General features: G+C 45.8%; 1 long non-coding RNA gene across 1 annotated transcript in view; it reads left to right on the top strand.

Annotated features, from left to right (window-relative positions):
• Positions 1-4,141: 4,141 nt before the first annotated feature.
• LOC144690655 (uncharacterized) overlaps positions 4,142-21,941 on the top strand; it is a 177,263-nt gene continuing 159,463 nt past the window's right edge. Inside the window, exon 1 of the long non-coding RNA XR_013578928.1 lies at positions 4,142-4,317. This is a non-coding gene — a long non-coding RNA (uncharacterized LOC144690655). The remainder of the gene's footprint in view (positions 4,318-21,941) is intronic.

Here is a 21,941-nt window from a genome sequence, read left to right as displayed (position 1 = left end):
CTGAGGTGGGTTGAATAGAGGAGGGGATCCAGCCCATTCCCCCTCACCCAGGAGCATAACAAAATTCGGGTCCTGCTTGGGAAGTTAACAAATAGAGGGACCTTGCCCAGCGACCGGTCATAACTAGAGAATAGGAGGAACCACAGAAACTGGGTTTGTCAGACAGGCACAAAGTGCTTGATATCTGTGGGTATAAGGAAGAAAACTAGGGGAGGGTGGCCAGAACAATAACCAAGGCAACTTGGAAGAGAAGCCAACCCAAGGTGGGGAAGCTGGGGGTGGGGGGGTGGAAACAGCAGAATAGAAATGATGCAATTACTGTGAATTTGATAATTAGGGGAATAGAGGATATCCTCTGCAGTCATACTGAGAATCTAGGATGCTTTTTCTGTTTGATGCCAAGGCAAGGGATATGTAGAATCAGCTGGAAAGGAACGTGGAATGGGAAGAATGTGATCAATGCCGGAATCAATGAGATCGGAAAGAACAGGGAGGATGTACTCCCCTGGGAGTATCAGGAGCTGGGCACTAAGTTAAGCGCTAGGGCCTGGGGCATTGTGGTTGGGGGGTGGCGGGTGTGGGGTGGTAAGGAATAGCAGGAAACAAAGACCTTTGCCCCCGGTGTGATGGGTTGCACATTTTTGGCTGGAAATGCGTATGGTCTTCCCGCTTGCCAGACTGGGAACCTAGTAGACCTGCTCGAATTTCTGGACCATAGTCTTCACTCTTTGGAGCTGTCTGCACTGGGATTGAACACTTCCATCTCTGACTCAGAGATGGAAAGGCTGACAGTGTAAATTTTGGAGCTGGGAGTAACCCGCGGTGCAGTAGGATCCGCTCAGGAAATATAAATTAAAAAAAACCACTTATGTTGGAAGAATGTAAACAGATGGCAGAACATCAGCTGTTTCACTGCTATCATCTGATAAGTTTGAATATTTGGACAGTGGGTTTATGTGGTCAAAACACAATGAAGGCTGTGAAGAATGTACACGGTTGAGCTGACAGTGTGCATACATGTTCCAGCGGCAATCATTCTCATCACACTGTTCACTGGCAAGAAATCAGTTGAGAGTCCAGAGGGTGTCAGAAAGAGGCCTGAACACAAACATTAATCTGAGCATCACAAAAGAATGTGTAGCATGGACAGGCTCAAAAAGAATGTTAGTTGATATTGATACTGAGAGCACCAGTGCTTCAGATCAAGTGCAGTGTAGCTTATCACTGGGAAAAGCACTCCATGATGGAGGATATGTTGGCATCACAGTGGCATAGGACTCATGAGCCTATGACTTCTTATTTTCCACACCAAATGTGAATGAAACTTTATGATTTGAAAGCTACCAGTACGCTGCAGATGCCAAGAGAAAAACTGCAAATTAACACAGGCACACTTCAGGACGAGCTTGCCAGCCCTTACCTATTGTACCTTGTTCTTCTAGGGGAGATGAACAGATACTATTTTTATAGGTGTCAATTTATTTAAAAATCACACATTTTATTCATAATGGTTCCCATAACTATTCAACAGGGATCCATCTTTTTTTAAAACGTATATTTTCACTAAAGCTGTTTGTTGAAATATAAAATGACTACTCGATGTGTCTTTGCTGTATCATTCCTCCTTGACTTGTCATAAAACACGTTGATGAATCTTCATTGCGCTTCTTGTTTTAATGTAGTTTTATGTGATACAAATAATTGATTCCTTGAGGTCAAATGTTACATCTTGCTAAAGATTTTTTTCCCGATATAGAGACAGTAACATTTTTTTGTGGTTTATTTTATTTATTTTTTTGTATCCTTGACCAACACCAGTGTGTATTTATATAGCACTTTCAACGTTGTAAAACATCCCAAAGCTCTCACATGAGGATTAGCAAGCAAAATTTGACACCAAGCCACATAAAGGAGCTCTTCAGGCAGATGGTTAAAGAGGGAGGTTTTGAGGAACGTCTTAGAGGTGAAGAGGCAAAGAGATGGAGAACTTTAGGGGGGGGAATTCCAAAACTTAGGGCTTCGAAAACAGTTGTTAACAGTGGAGCAATTTAAATCAATGCTGCCAAGAGGCCAAGATTGGAGGAGCTCAGATATCTCAGCGGGTTTAGGGGCTGGAGGCGATTACGGAGATAAGGAGGGAGGAGGTCACGGATGGATCCAAAAACAAGGATGAGAATCTTAAAATAAAGCTGTTGCTTAATTTCAGTTCAAAAGTTAAATTAATGCAGAATGAGAGTTAGGCCATTCTCAGCACTTGAAAATTGATTAAGCGATCTTAGAATAATGTGACAAACTGAAATGGTTCCAATCTATTATACGGTCAATATTTGGTTGATTACTGTATTCCTTTAAGCTTTCACCAATATTTGTCTGGTTCCCTACTCCTCAAACCTCATCTTGTGTGTTACCCCACTGGTGCAGGCACTGCCTCATCCAAATGATCATCATTCATATATGAACCTATTTGAATGAGGCTAACAATACAAATGGACCCAACTCTGTCCTATCCTGTAGGACTTTCTGAATAGTGACCACGAGTGGAAATTGGAGCTGGTTTTTCCCCTTGTTCACCTCAGGCACAAAGCGAATTGTTGCAACCCTACCAGATCCCTAGAGGTCAAACCGAGTGCAAATCAGGAACTGACCTTAAGATCTTGTTGGGTTGTATCACCGAGCTACCAGATAAATTTTCTGAACCACGAGGCTGACGTCGCCACCTCCGTGTGTCTCATAATGTTTTTACTACTTACTGGTTCTTTCAGAATAGCTGATGTTGAATAATTGAAAAGTATCCTTTCAATGAGGCTTTAGTATCTGAGCATTAATGGCTCATTTTTGCATGAGAGTGAATCGAGTTTCTTCCTCAAAAAGAAATGAAGTGGGTCCCACATATAGTTCAAAAGCTCAGCTACTCTAGTTGCGTAACTTTTATCTTAAAAAGCCAAGCAATCTCAAAAACTGTGCCAGTCTCCTGGAGTGTGGATAAACGGCGTAATTTAATTTTTTGTGGTAGTATAAAACAACTGCTATACAAATGGGGTGAGATGCGGATTCACTATCACTCATTTTAAACCATTGGAGAAAGTCAGGATCAATTCCAAACAGTTTAATAGCTACATGAAGAAAAGACAGGTATGCTCGTTGGTACTGCTGATTATTTAACACTGATTTTATGAGTGTAATGTTGTCATATTATAAAATGAACACACTGCAACATGGAATTGAAATCTAAGGCAGTTAGAAAGCCTTTACTGTAGAATAAAGATCCGGATTTATCCTGTATTTTCCCTGTGAGATTTATAAAGAACATTGGTGATTACAGCACATTCTTGTTTAGTAAGCGGCATCTCACTCATTTAGATTCATGTCAAGCGTTGCGCTTTATGAGAATACTCCAATATGCGGAAGGAACACACTGAAGTAAGCAATTACAGTTTGCTTAGATTAAGCTAACCTCTGCCACATAAAGGCCATTTTGTTTGCATCAGAAAGGATGTGGCAGTATGACTGGGATGTTTTGAATAACTGGCATTCAAAAGCTGCCAAACCCCCATCACAGAACTGATGTAATGAATGAAAGCAAGCCCAGCTTCCAATGACGTCAGCTTCCTGATAGTGTGAGCTGGATAGTGGGTTTGTTTCAGTGAAAATCAGTAACTGCTAGGGTGTAGAGTCCCGTGATAGCCAGATGGAAATGTCGATTTGGTGCCATCTCGCCCAAGATTATTGTAATGAATGCTACAAACATCTTGGCACCACCTTTATTTACAGCAGTTTTGATCACTTTGATCTGTGAAAGCAGCAACACAATTGGCCTATTGTGTTTACACTGTACTGAGCCACTGTTCTTGATTGCATCATCTTAAATTAGGCAACTCTCTGCATACATTACATTACTGAAGATCAAGATTAGGTTGTAACCTGTTTTGTTTCTCAAATACTGGGGAGGAATTTGAGAAGTAGTATCTAAGATTTCATAATATCAGTAGGAATCTACACCAGTTTTTGGATTGTAAACCTATGTCTTCAACATGGGTTTGATGACATGTTTTAAAGATTGCTTTTACCATGCATTCTCTTGTTACTAGCAGGACTGTGTTAAATATTGACTGATACACCCAGTACTTATTATACTGTCACTGTCCTCAGTTCAGTTCAACATTTCACAACCATTCATTATAGGAAAAAAAGTGAGGGTGAAGTTTTCACCCAAAAGGCAATGGAATTGTTGCATAAGTCAGTAACAACGGAAACCTATTCCATCCTAACTGCATCAGGAGATAACAATGCTGGGCAGAAAAGCAACTGAGAAATAAGGTAGGCAAATGAGTTAATCTATCGGAAGGATTGAGGTTGTTGGACCTGACACTTGTTTCCTGTTCCCATAAGCTGTTATGTTCTTATAACAACAAATTGTGTTTTGATAGTGCCACTAATGTAGTGAAATGCCCCAAGGTATTTCACAGGAGTATTGTCAAATAAAAATTGATATTTTATGTGGTGGTGCCATGTAAGGCAATATTAGATCAGATGACCAAAAGCTTTGCCCAAGAAGTAGCATTTAAGGAGTGTCTTAAAGGAGGAAAAAGAGGTAGAGTAGTGGAGATGTTTAGGGAGGGAATTAAAGAGATTAGGGCCTTGGTAGCTGAACACACGACGACCAACGATTAAAAATGGGAATGTGCAAGTTGCTAAAATCAGAGGAGCACAGAGATTTCAGAGGGATAGGGGAGATTACAGGACAGGGGAGGGGCTAGACCATGGAGTGATTTGAAAACAAGGTTGAGGATCTTAAAAATTGCTTAACCGGGAGCCACTGTAGATCAGTGAGCTCACAGAGTAAGAAACAATCAGGAGAAAGAAAGATCATTTAGCCCAAAAGATTCAATAATTTAACTACAGATGGCTAGGAGCCTCTGGTAGTTCTAAATCTCCAGGAGAGAGGGTGAAACTTTTCAAGTGTACTTCAAGAGTGATATGAAAAGTGTGCTGTTATATTGTAAAGTCTCACTATAACCTCGATCTATGCCTCCTCAGGCAGTCCCTCAGGATTGAGGGTGACTTGCTTCCAATCCAGTTCGATGGGTTCTGGAATGGCTGATCAGTCCGATGGGTGATCTGGGAGTCTGCCACATGCAGGTCAGGTGGTACTTGAAGGGCTGGGTAGATGGCTGTTTGGAGGTTTGTGCGCCCCCTCCAATGCCTCAACTTCACCTCTACATCTTCCCAACAAAGTCTCTCAATGTGTTTGGTTCCTCCCCAAATAAACCTTCTCCTTTTTGGTTGGTCACATGCCAGGGGACTCCCATGAGTTGGCAGGCAAATGCAGTGTTGGTGTTTATTACAAGGAGAATGGAATATACAAGTAGGGAAGTTTTACGGCAGCTGTATAAGGTCTTGGTGAGACCACACCTGGAATACTGTGTACAGTTTTGGTCTCCTTATTTGAAAAAGGATATAATTGCATTAGCAGCAGTTCAGAGAAGGTTCACTCAACTCATTTCTGGGATGAGGGGCATTTCTTATGAACAGAAAGGTCTATACTCTTTGGAGTATGGAAGAATGAGAGGTGATGTCATTGAAACATAAAAGATCCTGAGGGGACTTGACAGGGTGGATATTGGAAGAATGTTTCCATTCGTGGGAGAGCTTGAGCTAGGGGACACAGTTTAAGAGTACGAGGTCTCCTTTTTAACACAGAGATGAGGAGAGATTTTTTTCATGAGCCTGTGGAATTCTCTTCCTCAGAGAGCAGTGGAAGCTGGGTCATTGAATTTAGTCAAGGTTGATTTAGATAGATTTTTGATAGACAAGGCAATCAAGGGTTATATGGCGGAGCAGGTGCGAAGGGCCGAATTGCCAACTCCTGCTCCTAAGTTCCTATGTATGCTTGGCCTATTCAGGGATGCTTTGAGGACACCCGTACAGCGTTTCCATTATCCTCCTGGGAGTCTCCTGCCGTGACCAATTTCCAAGTGCAGCAAATTAGATCTATATGCCACTTTTCTGGCCTTGTACCCAACATTTTATTTGCCTTTTCATTTGCTCAATATTGTCCTAATATTGAAAGCGACAACATTTCTAATTTCTACTTTATTTCTATTTTAATCTATGCCCATTATTGCACTTATGTCACTCATGGGTTTACCACATTTTTGCAATCCTTAGTATTAAATTCCTGTTGTTTTTTCTGCCCAGATGCATAACTAATTTAAATTATTCACTGCCTTTTCTGTACTTTCCCTTGTTGCAACATTGTTTGCAAACTGACCAAACTCACCAGTGATTTGAGGATCCACACTATTTATGGAGTTAGCAAACAGCATGAATCTAAGCTTTGAGCTCCACACCCCACTCAAGAGACAAGATTCCCTCCAATCTGATGCTAACCCTTCATTGGTGCTGTTGCTTTTTATTGAGTCCCAGACTCCCATGACTTTTAGCTTCATTAGAATTATATGTAAAATTTTCTGAAAGCCCAAACAGCCCACATCATAAAGAGCTCTGTTATTCATAAAATCCTCAAAGATGCTTTGCCAAGCAAAACGTTGGCTGTCTACATTAATGTTCACTGTGTTTCATTAAGGTGTTGCTATAGATACACTACTAGCATCATTTTTGAAATGATTTCCATTATTTTAGTCACAATTTATGTTTGGATAATGCGCTGGTCATTGCCTTGGTTAAATCTGACCCTCTTTTTAAACATGGTCTGTTAGCTCATTTGCAATTCTGCAGAATTACTTCAGGACCCATTGGGGGTGAAATTTATCTTCAGTGTGGTTGCAAAACAGGGGGTTTTGAATGCAGCTGCGCATTATACAGCCTGTCTGAGTTTCCTAACCATTGACTGGCTCCAACTAACTTGTCTGGAACCAAATTAGTTGGAGCCAGCCAGAAATCAGAGCATTTACAGAATCATGACGAAAGTCTACATCTATTTTAGATTCCCATTGACCAGAGATTGCTCAGACGCAAATTCCAGCTGGGCGTTAAACAGATCCTGATGTGGCACATGTGTCTGTCAAATTAAATAGATTCAAATAAAATCATGCTGAGGTTATAGTCTCTTATATCTGTATCAGATAGTGTGCATCCATACATGTAATTACATGGGGCTTTGTATCATTCATATCCAAACCCCCACCAAATACTCTTCAACCTTTTTTTTGTTGACCTACTTTGATTCCTGGCTCGTCCATGTCTCCCTTTTGAAATTCTCATCCTTGTTTTCAAATTCCTCCATGGAATTTCCTCTCCCTATCATTGTAATCTCCTCCAGCCCTACAATCCCCATGTCTCATCAATCGCCCAACCCTGGCATTTTGCACATCTCGTGTTTTAATGGCTCCACCATTGGTGGCCATGCCTTCAGCTGCCTGGCTCCTGAGCTCTGGAATTCCTCCCTAACCCTCTCTGCCTCTCTACCTTTCTCTCCTCCCTTAAGACACTCATTAAAATCTACCTTTTGACTAAGCTTTTGATCAACTATCCCAATATCTCCTTATGGCACAAGTGAGACAAGCATCAGAGATCTCTGCAATGCTCAATGTCTCAGGAGTCTCATAAGTACCTGTGCAGGTAATATTAGCAGAGACAAATGCAATGAGGCCTATTTGGAATCCAAGAGGCACTCCTAAAGCATGATGAAACCAGAATGGGGGTGACATTTATCAGCTTGAACTGATAAATGGTAAGTAATATTGGCGCCACACAAGCGCCAGGTAATAACCATCTGCCACATGAAAGAACCTAAACATCTCCCCTTGATGTTCAATGGCATTACCATTGCTGAATCCCCCACTAAAAACATCCTGGGGGTTACCATTGACCAGAAACCTAACTGGGCTAGCCATATAAATACTGTGGCTACAAGAGCAGGTCAGAGGCTAGAAATTGTACGACAAGTAACTCACTTCCTGACTCCCCAGAGCCTGTCCACCATCTACAAGGCACAAGTCAGGAGTGTGATGGAATATTCTCCAATTGCCTGGATGAGTGCAGCTCCCACAACACTCAAGAAGCTTGATAACATCAAGGACAAAGCAGCCCGCTTGATTGGCACCACATCTGCAAACGTTCACTCCCTGCATGACCGATGCACAGTAGCAGCAGTGTGTACCATCTACAAGATGCACTGCAGGAACGCAGCAAGTCTCCTCCAACAGCACCTTTCAAATCCACGACCTCTACCACCTGGAAGGACAAGGGTGGCAGACGTATGGGAACACCACCACCTTCAAGAACCCCTCCAAGTCATGCACCATCCTAAGTTGGAAATATATCGCCGTTCCTTCACTGTTGCTGGGTCAAAATCCTGGAACTCCCTTCCTAACAGCACTGTGCGTGTACCCACACCACATGGACTGCAGCGGTTCAAGAAGGCAGCTCACCACCACCTGCTTAAGGGCAATTAAGGATGGGCAATAAGTGCTGGCCTAGCCAGTGATGCTCACATCCCACGAATGAATAAAAAAAATGTCTCTGGAAGTCAGAGCCAGGCCACCCACAATTAGCAGCAATAAAATAAATAGTTGGAGGAACAGCAACCATTGGAGACTTATGTAGACATCATTGTGAGTTTATAAAACTCCTGAGCAACCAGACTGGAAGTGCTGTAAGGTTTAGATCGGCAATGGGGTGGCTTACCTGCAGTACTGTGAGCAGTTACAATCTTCAGGCATTCTGAATCATTGAAAGTCTTCCAATCATTGCTCAGTCTTCTAAACAAACAAGAATGTTCCCTCCTATAATCAATGACCATTGCATCGCTCACAGAAGCTGGTGCCTGTCAGCTCCACACTGTGTGTTTCTGTACCTGATTCACCGACTCTGTCAATGTTATTCAAACACTGCACCCGGAGGCTATAATTATTGAGGGTAGATTACCAGATGGAACAGAGAAGCCCCAGTTTTAACCAGGAGCTGGATTAGGGTGAGTGGGAGTGAGATGAGCACTAAATCTCCCCAGACATCAGCAACATGCCATTGGCCAGCTACCTGCCCATAATAGATGGCAAATGGCTGGGAGGGGCTGTTTAAGCAGCAGGAGGCTATCAGCCTATTCAAGTAAGTTTCAGGGCAGGGTTTTGGACAGTCTCAAAGGAAGGGTGTGGTGTCCTAAATATTCCCATGGGGTCCAGGAGATAACTTCAGCTTCTCCCGGAAAAATAAACATACCTTAACTGATCTCAAGAACAAAGAACAAAGAAAAGTACAGCACAGGAACAGGCCCTTCGGCCCTCCAAGCCTGCGCCAATCATATTGCCTGTCAAACTAAAACATTTTGCACTTCCGGGGTCCGTACCCCTCTATTCCCATCCTATTCATGTATTTGTCAAGCTGCCTCTTAAACACCACTATCGTACCTGCTTCCACCACCTCCTCTGGCAGCGAATTCCAGACACTCACTACCCTCTGCATAAAAAACTTGCCCCGCACATCTCCTCTAAAGTTTTCTCCTCTCACCTTAAATCTATGTCCCCTGTTAATTGACTCTTCCACCCTGGGAAAAAGCTTCTGACTATCTACTCTGTCCATGCCACTCATAATTTTGTAAACTTCTATCAAGTCGCCCCTCAATATCCGTTGCTCTAGTGAGAACAATCCGAGTTTCTCCAATCTCTCCTCATAGCTAATAACCTCTTCACACAGGCTTCTCCATTCAGATTTAAAGTTGCAATCAAGTCCAATGTTGCATATTTGGAAAAAGTCCCTGACTGTTTCAGGTGAAGTTTGCTTCCAGTGGAACAGAAGAGTGAACTGAAAGTAAAGACATGCGGCCTGTTGCCTGCTGAGATACTCGCTGTTTCTAACTGCCCACCGGCCCTGTTTCTGCTGCGGCAGTGGAGTTAAAATCATCGTTAGAGCATCAGTAATGACGAGGAGCTGAGAGGGAATAATGAAGATTCAGCCAAATCTTCCTGGAGGAAATGGTGAGGATACAGATAATGCTGTTAGGGAGGGAGTTCCAGGATGTTGGCCCAGCTATACATATATTGCTGGGGGAAGATTTTCCCCTTGTCGGACGGGCGGGATGATCGGGCCCAGGAGTGGCCATGAAACGGTCTGTTGCCCGCAATGGGCCCTGACTGTGATTTCATGCTGGCTGGCCAATTAACGGCCAGCCAGTGTGAAACGCACGCTGAGAGTCTCAGCGCTGCCGGGGTGGGAGCAGGAGGAACACAAGTGCTGAAGTGTGTGCATGCACAAGGGAGCAAGCGCCGAATGCTCCCTGAAGGCACAGAGCTACCTCAGGGAGCTGAAGCGCTTAAAAACGAAATATAAAGATTTGAAAAATATTGGAAACATGTCCCTAAATGTCACTCTGTCACATGAATAGGGACATATTGAAAATGAGTTTAAAAAGTTTTATTTTTTTAAATTCACTGTTGGAAACCTCATCCTGCCCGTGGATGAGGTTTTGCAAAAAATGCAAAGGCCGCCTGGCCTATTTGCCTGCCCGCCAACCATAAGGTTGGATGGGCAGCAGAAAATTCAACATAATTACCAGTTTAAGGGCCTTAATAGGCAGATTAATTGTCAGCTGGGGCGCTGCCGACTCTCGCGTGCGCCCACTGACCGAAATATCGCGGGATTGCGCGATGATGTTGGGACGCTAGCCTAACGTCATCGAGCTCTATTTCACACTCGGGTGTCGGGCACGCGCCTGCAAGACAAGCTGAAAGTCCTGCCCCTGGTCTCAGTTGAGGAGCCCAAGAACCCAGATCTCAATGATCCAGATCTCAGGGCCTGGTGTGTAAATGATCTATGTTTCAGGAGTATAAATCCCATGCAGGCAGTGAGGAAATTGCCTCTCAAATGCTGCAGTTATTTAATAAGTTGGAGGAGTCTTACACAGCGCAAGAGGAATGTTAGCACATGTGGAAATCCAGGAGATTTGTGCAGCAATGAAACATCAGGAGAAAATTTAAGGGCAATCGTTGCGTCTACAGTGGCAGGCACAACTGATAGCTTTCCTCAAGAGCATCTTAACTCAGAGCTTTGACAACTTGTTTGAAGAAGAAAGACTTGCATTTCTATAATGCCACTGGATGCTCCAAAGTGCTTTACAGTCAATTCATTTTGAAGTGTAATCACTGTTGTAATGCAGGAAAGAGGAGCCAATGTGCATACAGCAAATTGAACAAAATCATCTATCTTTGTGTTGTTGACTGAGGGATATTAGTTAGGCCATTGGAAGAAACAGCTTCCTCTTCTTTACACTGGGATCTTTTGCATCCACCTCAGAGCAGACAGGACTTTGGTTAAACATCATATCTGAAAGACAGTGCCTCCAACAGTGGAGCACACCCTCAGTACTGCACTGGAGTGTCAGCCTAGATTTTTGTGCTCAAGTCCTACTCCACAACCTTTTGATTCAGAGATAAGAGTGGTACGAACTGAGCCATAGCTGACAACTCAAGCTGTAAGCCAGCTATTTGTAATTATTTGGTCTGCTCTCACTCAAATCATTATTAGGCCAACTGAGCCTGTACCTAGAACATTGCAGTAAGTAATGGTTGAAATTTGCTGTTTCTCCTAATTGGCGTTATGGCGGTTCCATCAACCCAGGACCTGCACAGGAGGGAGATTCTGACCAGGAACAGGCAGACATTGAATGCATCAATGGTATAACACTGGAAATAGGTCCTTCAAGAGCATCATGACTATCACTGAGACATTGCCATTTCAGTCCTTGAGAGCTGCACTGGTCTAGCCTAGACAACAACCTTACAGCTTTCTCACATTGAGGGTAAGAGATGCAGAGGTTAGGTTATGTAAGAAGAGTTTTTGGCAACAAAGGTAGACATGTTGATGAGAAATTGTGATATTATGAGCATTGCAAATGATCATCAACAGCATCATTGACCCTTGGAGAAATAGTTATTCCTTTTTACTGGAAACAGTGGTTGAAAAGTTCCTTTTGAATCCTTGTGGTGCAATGTGAAGCTTGCCTTTTATAATGCTTTCTATCCTTGCTGGGCTGCCCTGCAGAGATCTGCTCAGCCTAAATAAGAGATCATGGGGACCTCACATAACTGATGGTCTCTTCAGTAATGATGCAGATAGCACTCAAAGCTTAATTGAATCTGCTGTCACTCCCAGTGCTCAAATAACACATTAATGACACCAGCCATCGCTGTAGTGTTTAACCCTGATCTCCAAGCAACCATCCTGACACATTGCTCTGGCTGAACAATTCAAGCATCTTTGATTGTTGGAGAACAAAGGGGTAATACAGCATCCAACAACCACATGGTGTGGCTGGCAGCACTCACAAGCTGCATTTTCACAGAGTGAAATCCCTTCCTGTTGATAAAATTTAGTGTGCCTTGCATGGACTCAGAGAGAATCTTGCTACTTGATAACATTGAAGAGTTTGCTGCAGGTTTGCTGGGAATGATATGAAATCTATGGCTAGACAAAATAGGGCATCCCCAATATTTTAATACAGTCTCACACTGTTAACTGATGGAATGCCCAGTGGCATCAAGAATTGGAGCAGTGTTAGCAACATGGCCACTGACAGTACTGAACCCCTGATAGAAATAGGCTTCAGGTCTTCATCAGCCTCTTCCTCAAAGCATAGAAACAATGGAATTCAAAGAGGGGAAATCCATTGGCCTGGATTTTGCTCTCAGTGGAGATGCAATGTTTTTTGTTGTTGACCTTGTTCAGAAATTTTTTGTGAGTTTGTTAGCGGAGATTACTATTAATCGAGTGGCTGGCCCTATGCAGGGCCCACAACAGGAAATCAGTGAAGTCCATGAGCAGGCTCGCAGCAGGAAGACTCTTCAACCAATCAGATTGAAGGAATTCTCACTGAGACATGCAGGCTGCAAACCAGGAGGTAGAAAACATCAAAGGTAAGTTATATTTAAGTTAAATAAGTTACAGGACAAAGCAGCCACTTGATTGGCGCCCCATCCACTACCTTAAACATTCCCCCCCTTCACCACTGACGCACAGTAGCAGCAGTGTGTACCATCTACAAGATGCACTGCAGCAACTCATCAAGGCTCCTTCAACAGCACCTTCCAAACCTGCGACATCTATCACCTAGAAGGACAAGGGCAGAAGATGCATGGGAACACCACCACCTGGAAGTTCCTCTCCAACCAACTCACCATCTTGACTTGGAAATATATCGCCGTTCCTTCACTGTCACTGGGTCCAAATCCTGGAATCCCTCCCTAACAGCACTGTGGGTGCAGTGGTTCAAGAAGGGGACTCACCACCACCTTCTCAAGGGCAGCAAATGATGGCCTCGCCAGTGATGCCCACATCCAGTGAAAAAATAAAGAAGTTACATGGAAATTATCCAAGAAGTGAAATAAAGGTTAAGACATACAGGTGAGATCAAGAGAGAAAGATAAAATAGAAAAATAGAAAAAAATTGAAGGCGCAACGTTAATTTTCTTTTGAGGAAATAAAACTTCACATTTGTAAAATTAATTTTTCAGAGCCAGAGAGGTTGTCCAGCAATAATCCTAAATTTTTCATTCATTTTTAGTGTGTGGCAATTGAGTAATTAGCCTAAATTCTGTCCATTATTTGGATTTTTGTGTTTAGTTTATTGGCAAGTACTCCCCATGGATGAGCAGGGCTTCTCTATGAAAGCAACATCTGGATTTCTGCTTTTAATTGCACATGTGTAAATGCCTGAAGTTGCTGTCAGATTTACCCTGTACAGGGAGTGCAATTAGCCTCGTCAATATTATTACAGGAAAATCCAGACGTTTATTTGTTTTCAGTTAATCCAACTTCCTGTAAATCCTGATAGCTCAATACTGGGATCCGATGGAAATTATTACTAGTCTTTAAATCCCTGTAGAAACATTGGGTGGAATCTTGTGGAAGCAATAGGGGGCTTGCCTGCTGGCTGGAGAGTGGGCGAGAAACCCGTGTTGCCTCTTTTCGGGGAGGCCCGTCAAACCACGAGCCACTCAGGCTTTTGAGAGGCCACCTGTGGGTCTTTCCCCGGGACCAGGATCCCGGGGCGGAGGTCCCACCTACCGAGAGCTGCTGGCCAATCAGAAGCTGTCAGCTCTTTAGCTCAGCTGCGTCACTGGGGAGGCAGTGGCTGCTGCAAGAAAGATAACCACTGGAGGCCCGTGGATTGTGGAATGACCCAGGCCACAGATAAATAATGGTGGGAGGGGGTCGCAGGGTCGGAAGGGTATAGGGGGTTCAGGGAGGTTGACAGCAAGGACAGGGAGATGGCTGTCAGCAGCAAACCCCTCCCCCACCCCCAACCCGACCACCTCCTGATGGCTTCCGAGTGTCTCTGAAGGAGGGACACCCCTGCCCTCACCCCCAGGAGACAACAAGCTGCCCGACAGGTTTACTTGTCATGCTCCTTGCATGGCAACAGGCCTGTCCACAGTTGGGTTAATACCAGTGGCAGAGGGATGACATTCTTAAGTGGTCTTTAATTATCCTCTTAAGTGCCTCAGTTGGCAGCGGGGCAGAAAGGGTTTCAAGGATGCCTCCATGCCCTGGACTTAATCAGGGTGAAGGCAGCCGGGTGCTCACCCACCATCCTCCCGCCTGATTAAATGTCTTCCCACCCCCGCCTCCAAACACGCCACTAGAGAGAGCAGAAGATTCTGCCCATTGTAACCAGTGGCCTTTGGCTATCATGGTAGTTTCCATACTGTTCCCAATAGCATGGTAGTGTTTCCTGAGTAGAAACTAGGCAGAAAGAGAGATAAATATTAGAGACTATGAAGCCACATCCTCCCTGAAGGGCAGGGGCAGAGTGGGTAGATGGAAAATCATGGCAGCATCTTTTGGGAGGGTGGTATAGGAAATTGACAGATGGCAAATCCAGGTCAGTGTTTATAAATGAAGATTGCCAACACAGGAAACCTGAAATATAAACAGAAAGTGTTGGAAACACTCAACAGATCCGGCAGCATCTGTGGACAGAGAAACAGAGTTATGGGTGGAATCGTCCCAGACTTGCACTAAGTGCAGTAGCGTGTAGGAAAAAGGACATTTTACCGGTCGGCCACAATGGCTGCTTTTTGCAGCATTTCGTTCCATTCCCAGTGCATCCTGTTTTATTAATAATGTATTCCCAGGAAACACACTGGAGCACTGGTGGGGTGGCCTCTGATTCGCCTGCCCCACCATCACATCAGGCCTTCAGTAAACTGGGTGCCATATTTAAAGGCTGTCCCTGCACAGAACTAGCTCTCTTCAAGGGATCACAAGCTGCTGGGAGCTGATGGCTGCCAAGGGGAGGAAACATGTTGCCTTCACAATTTAGCAATGCCTCCCTCGAGCGCCTACTGGGCACATTGACGGCCCGCTTCAAAGTCCTCAACCCCCATTCTAGGTGAAGACCAGCAAGCAAGGTCACCAAACCAGCATGAGAGGCGGTGGCAGCGGGGGTCAGCACCAACGACTTGCAAAAAATGTCAGCCACCCAGTGCCGCTACAGGATGAATGGTCTCATCCGTTCTGCCAGGGTAACTCACTCTTCTCATCACTCTCAACTCACACACTCACAAACCCATCACACACCCACAGGGATCACACACCTCAAGGGACAACACCACTAACTCTCACACACACCCTCACATCTCCATCAGGCTCATACCCTCTCGAGCTCACATCCTCATCCTGTCCATTGGTCCACTCACCACACAAACATTCCACGCAGTGCCATGTGTCCTGCTCACACTCTCTCCATCTGATTTCATGCAGGAGAAGCTCACTCACATCAGCTGGGAGCAGCCCCAGACCGGGGGTGGAGTGGCCTACATTAGGCCCCTCACTCACTTTGAGTAGCGTGCCATCACGCTGACTGGTGAGGATGTGGACCCTGCCTGCAGTGCCGGTAAGGTCGATGGTGAACACCCACCTGAGGATCCTGCACCGCATCATCCCTCTCTCAATTCGAACGTGAGTGCTCTTTTAAGACTTACGACTCTGCTGCCATGCACTACTTAACTTTACTTTGGTTCACAGTGAGCTCTGCCAAGTGACCAACACCCTCAGCCAGCCAGTCCCTCAGCTCCATCCACATCCTCACCTCCAGCCAAGAGAACACCTCCTCCATTGAAGAGCTGGAAATAAGCAGCCTGGAAGACCCGTCACAGCGCTTACACACACCCTTCACCAGCAGAGACACACGCCTCGGTGGGACCTAGATCTAGAGTAGGCTCAGGTTCACAATCTGGTGGTCACCGCATGGACACATGTCCCGCAGCAGGAGGAGGCAGGTTCGGCCGAGCTCCCTAGCACCTGGAGGACTGCTGGGGTCAGGTTCTGCATTTGTCTGGTTCAGGTCATATGACGAGCCTCTGGATTCGGCCTTTCAACTCATCCTGGGGAGTCAGCAGAAGGCGTGGGAACATCATGTAGAGCTGTTGGAAGCCCTCAGCAGAGTGTTATGTGAGGTGGAGGCCTGCTCTCTGATGAAGTGGTGTCCACATGTGTGCATATGGGGGTCCCCTTGAGGAGGGTGGCGGAGGCTAGGGAGACCCTGGTCCAGCAGAATGAGAAGGTGCGCACAGACCTGCACTTCATCGCGGGAGCCATGGGTGAGTTCCTGCAGTAGCAACGCAAGAGGGAAATGGGGCACCTCGACATCCCCCATGGTGCTCCTTCCCCTCAAGGAGTCAGGCCGGGGCCTACGGGCACCTGACAAGAGGAGGAGCGGCAGCTGGACACCCCTGGGTCATCTACTCAGGAATCTCAGAGTCTGTCCTCTCCCTCTGAGTCACCTTTGCCTGTGACCCCCTCAACCTCACCCTCTGTCACTGTAGAGGGAGCAGCTGGCCCACAGGAGGACAGCCAAAGCAAGCTGGGGCTCTCAAGGCCTCGGCTTTCCAGAGGTCCCATGCCAAAGGCATCAGAGGCAACAGGGCCAACCATTGCACAGGCTGTCTCCACCCGTGCTGCGGGTGTCAGGGCAGCACCTAGAAGAAGTGGTAGACCTAGAAATGTTAAGAAATTCTGATCACAAGTGGTTGCACAGGCGAACATATTTTGTCACTTTATAATCTGAAAATATATTCACTTTCACTGAACAATGTGTAATGTTGTCTTTCAGCTTCATCGACAGGCTTCATGAATCCTCCCACTGCATCCCCCACCCCCACCATTCGCAGTTCAGTTGCACACAGCCGGATGAGTAGTTCTGGAGGGAGAGGTGTGTGTGTGGCAGGGCCTTTTGGAGCCTCGTGCAAACACACTCCCACACACGCGGATCTTCCTCCATCGCACTCATCTCAATGTCCTGAGCATTTTCAATGCTGCCTGCTAGGGTTCGCTTTCAGTTGTCCATCTGAGCTGACCTGCATCTCCACCCACCCACTGATCACACTCCCATGTTCCCACCCAACATAGTCTCTGCTCACTTTCAATTTCAGAAGGATGGTTTGTTTTCAGCTCCCCTGTCCCTTCCCCTCCCCCAGTTACTCATGTCTCTTCTCCCATCACTGTTGACCCACCCGGCATCACCTTCCACCTCCCCACCGTCACCTACCAACCCGAACCCTTGTCTTTCCAGGATATCCAGGCGAACATACACGTTCCCTACTTCCCTGAGAATCTCACCCCCATTCACATTGTCCTCCTCGGCCTCCTCCTTCCCACCCCCAGGATCCATGCCTGTCCCAGAATCCGCACTAACCACCCTCGCCATCCCTTCTACCACTACCGTCGGAGCCTCACCCTCCCACCCTACCGGCTCACTCATACTCACCATTCCCTCCTACCACACCCACCCTCAGTTTGCTCCCACAGTCATCGACTCCACAGACCCCTCCCTTGCACGTTCACCTGGACATCCCCTCCCCTTACTCCCTCTTTCACCCTTACTGCCTCCTCCACCCTTACTCCTTCCTCCATCCTTACTCCCTCCTCCCGCTGGACTCCTTCCTCCCCCTGGACACTTCCCCCCCCCTCCAAACTCCTTACTCCCCAGGAAGTCCTGCTCTCCTCCGAACTTCTTCTCCCCTCCAAACTCCTTCACTTACACCTTCCTCGCCCCTTATACTTACCTCCCCAGTTGCCGCATTCTTTCCTGTTACACCCTCCTCCCCCGGTACTCTCTCCCTCCACCAACTTCAACCCCCCCAACACGTTTGTTCCCCCCATTCCCAACCTCACCACCCCCCGCACCTTCCTCTCCCATCCAACCCTCTCCCCTGCCCCCACCCCCTGGCCGATGATCATCTGTTGCAGACTATGGCCTAGAGCCTGGTGTCCCGAAGCTGATCCCAGACATCAGTCGAGACCTCCCACCTTCCGTGAGCTATTTCACGGTGGAGCCCTGTCATGAGAATCCACCCAACATGCAATGCACATGTTCCTCCAGGGTCCGGCAGCTGTAGGGGTCCAGCATCTTCTGCTCCTCGGATGCCTGTGATCTGAGCAAGACCCTAACGGTAAGTCCAGGCCTCTGTACATCACGCTTGTCCAGACCTGTTCTGGGCTGACGTGTTTTCCTACCCACGTGGGTGGAAAGTTTGACATGGGGGGATGATTCCAGCGAGCAGGGCTTATAATTAGATGCAAATGTATTAAAATGACGTTCCCGACATGCAGCGGCAGGAAACATGGCCCCCCATTGATGGGTGGAGCGGACGATCGCAAATGGGGCAGAAATTTCCCCCCATCGGGGGGGTTGTGTGGGGGCAGGTGGGAGTGGGTGTGAACCCGATCGGGGCTGCGCCGTCATTTTATGTGGGCGGGCCAAAGTGTTTAAAGGAAATGAAATAAACACAGTGACGCACACCCAGAAGCGTTGAGCCCTGTGCAGGCGGGGGTGGGGGGGGGCGTCGGTGGTGGGGGGGGTGGAATTTCTGAGTCGGGGCCTGTAACTTTTTCAAAATTTTTTATTTAATTAATAAACCCTTCATGAAACCTCATCCCACCTGTGGATGAGTTTTCACGAAAACTGCGAAGGCCGCCTGGGCTCTTCGCCTGCCGCCAACCGTAAGATTGGACTGGCAGCATTAATAACTTTAATTATTTTCTTAATGGCCTTAATAGGCCTTTGACAGTTGGGTGGGCACGCAGCTGACTCGGCTGCACACCCGCTGAACTGACAATCTAAATGTCGTGCGGTGATGTCGGAACACACGCCCGATGTCACCGCGCGTCATTTTACACATCGGTGAGCGGGCCCCGCCCCTGCTCGCCGACCCAAAAATTCTTGCCCTGGTTTCACAACGGCATGAAATCTATTTTTGGCCTTCCCACCAAATTGTCCGCTCACGCCCGCCATGACGCCCGATGCCAACAAGGCCAGAAAATTCCAGACAATATTTCTTTTAGCCGTCGTCCAAATTTTCTCATCCTGCCCACGACGGTGGGGCCAGAAAACCCTGCCTGTTAACTTTGTTCCTCTCCACAGGTGCTGCCTGGCCCATTGAGAGGTTAAACAAACTGTGTTTATTTCATTTCCTTTAAACACTTTGTTTACTTGTTAGGAAAAATATAGGAGTCAGGGCGAGAGAGAATGTTTGACAGTGGATAGTCATCCAGTTGAGCCAGGAAGAGTTTGTTTGCTTTGTGAGATCGGTGCAGGAAAACAAGCTTTCATGAGGATGAATGTGTTTGGTGGCCGATAACGGAGTGTGGCAGTGAGATATCCAATCTGCTGGACATTACCAGTAACTTCAGCTTTAATGGCCACATTTCCAGATTTTATTACTGAACTGGCAAGATTAGAATATCCATGATTGTTCTCCTGATGCCCCGTGGTGAATGCTGTTGCTTCTTGACTTCCACCAAAGTTAAGGTGGGAGATTGAGAGATTACCCACCAACATCCTCAGTGTCAGACTTTGATTTACTTGTGTCCAGGTTGTAATAGTACATCATAGATGAATATACCTTGCATTTCAGGTGTAGATATTATGAAACAACATCTTTGCCAGTCTAGATAGTGTCCAAACTATCTGCATTTCTCTCCAGGCACAATACGATGGTTGAATTGCAGTGAACACGTCCCTACATTGACAGGCAGTGGCACACACTGTGCTTGACAAACTATTTGCTGACATGACATTCCAGGTACCTTTACCAAGCAAACATCAAAAGAGAAGTATCAGAAAAAGTCTTTGTCTGCCACTCTGTCTGTCTGCCTCCCCTCAGCACAGAATGTAAACTGTTCAGACACACAAGCCTTTTGTGAATAGTGTCCAATGTGCTCACACTGTACGATGCAAAACTAATATTTGTTTTCTATCACAGACTGGCAAAGTACACATTTAAATAAATACTACTGTGAATAGTGTTTCAGAAATCCTATTGCTTGCATTCCATGATGTACAAAGCTTAGAATAACACATTTAATTAGGTGAATAATTTATGTAGTGAGTGCCTGGTAAATGGACCTAACAGCTAAAGATCCTTCTATCAGTTACAAAGCAACATTAATGTGGCTTCCTCTTCCTGAAACATTAGATGTACCACATCAGGCTATAATAAGAAAATTCCATTTCTCATGGAAAACCTCTTGTTTACAGTGAAGGAGGAAGTATCACATTCTTCTGTTTCTTGGCAATAGTAGGATGGTGTGGGTGTTTGGTCATTTTCCTTTCCTCTACATATGCAGAGGTGGGTAGAGATACGAGGCCAGAATGCTTGATTTTGATTTTTTAAAAGGGTGATGAAAGCTTATTTTAAAACGTCAGGAGCCCCACATAATTTTCTGAAACTTATTTTGCTTAATTTATGATTTTATCTTATTTTCTGCACCCTAGGCAGACACATTTCAGCAGCCCTTAAACTGCTACCATTGCCCTTGGGTGATGAATCTCTGCCAGGTTTTGCATTCTCCGTCACTGTTCAGTGACACCGCTCTTGGAAGTGTAGGAGAGGACAGGAGAGGGGTCAGTCTTGGCCCAGGGGTTGCACTCTCACCTCTGAGTTAGAAGGTCAAATCCTGAGCACGTGATCAATTGGAGCAATACGCTGTTGAAGGTGACATCTTTCCTCACAGATGGGCGTAAAGCATCCTGTGGTACTATTTGATGAAGAGTATGTTTTCCCTTGTTCATCCTTCAATCTTGTCCCAACACCTAACACAGATGACCTGGTCATTAATTTTGTTCCTGCTTTAAGCAATTTGCTCTTCACAAACTGGCAGTCAGCTTTCCTACATTACGATAGTGACTGTACTTCATTTGGGTTGTGAAAGGTACCAGAATTGAAGATCCCTAGTCTGTGTTTTGTCTTTTTAATGAAGGAAGATGCCAATCTCCCCACTCCCTGAAAATAGCATCCATTTTAATGTTCACCTTTTCCATCAATCTTCTCAGCAAGTCTTCTCTAAAACGCATCTGAGGGATCGAGGGTGGATTTTTTTGAGGAAGTGCGGTGATGACAGATGATTTGAAGAGGAGTGGAACAGTACATGAGAGAGGGAACATTATCAAAATCAGCTACATGGGGACAGGAAGGGAAATGGGTAGTTAGCAGTTTGGTGGAAACAGGATTGAATGGAGCAGGAAGTGGGTCTCATGGACAAGGTGAGCTCAGGGTCAGCATGAGGGGAGATATCAGTAACCTGTAGGGACTAACAGCTAGAAATTGGTCCGCAAAAATTTTTAGGTACAGGGTTTACAATTTGTGACCTGTCTGCTCCTGCTGTCAGGGAGGTATCGGCAGCACACAAATGTCATGCTGTCTCATCTACATGGTTGCAGCACTGCTCTGACAGAGGTTCACAATGCTGCTGGCCAGCATATTCAGCAAGGGGCCAAGTAGTGTTCACAGTGAACACATTCTACTGACTGCCTGCTCCCTCTTAAAGGGGAGCTACACTAAGTCACAGGAACTCCTATTTCTATTGCTGCAATTCTAAATCAGCAAAGGGGTGGAGAGGGAGCTCATAGGTTCATGGATGCAACGCTGGATGCCTTAGTGGTTGAGATGGACAGGAGGAGAGAGAACAAAAACAGTATTACCTGG

The sequence above is a fragment of the Cetorhinus maximus genome, chromosome 15 (assembly GCF_964194155.1).
Source record: "Cetorhinus maximus chromosome 15, sCetMax3.hap1.1, whole genome shotgun sequence".
In the NCBI taxonomy this organism is placed as follows: domain Eukaryota; kingdom Metazoa; phylum Chordata; class Chondrichthyes; order Lamniformes; family Cetorhinidae; genus Cetorhinus; species Cetorhinus maximus.
This window is presented reverse-complemented; position numbering and strand designations above follow the sequence as displayed.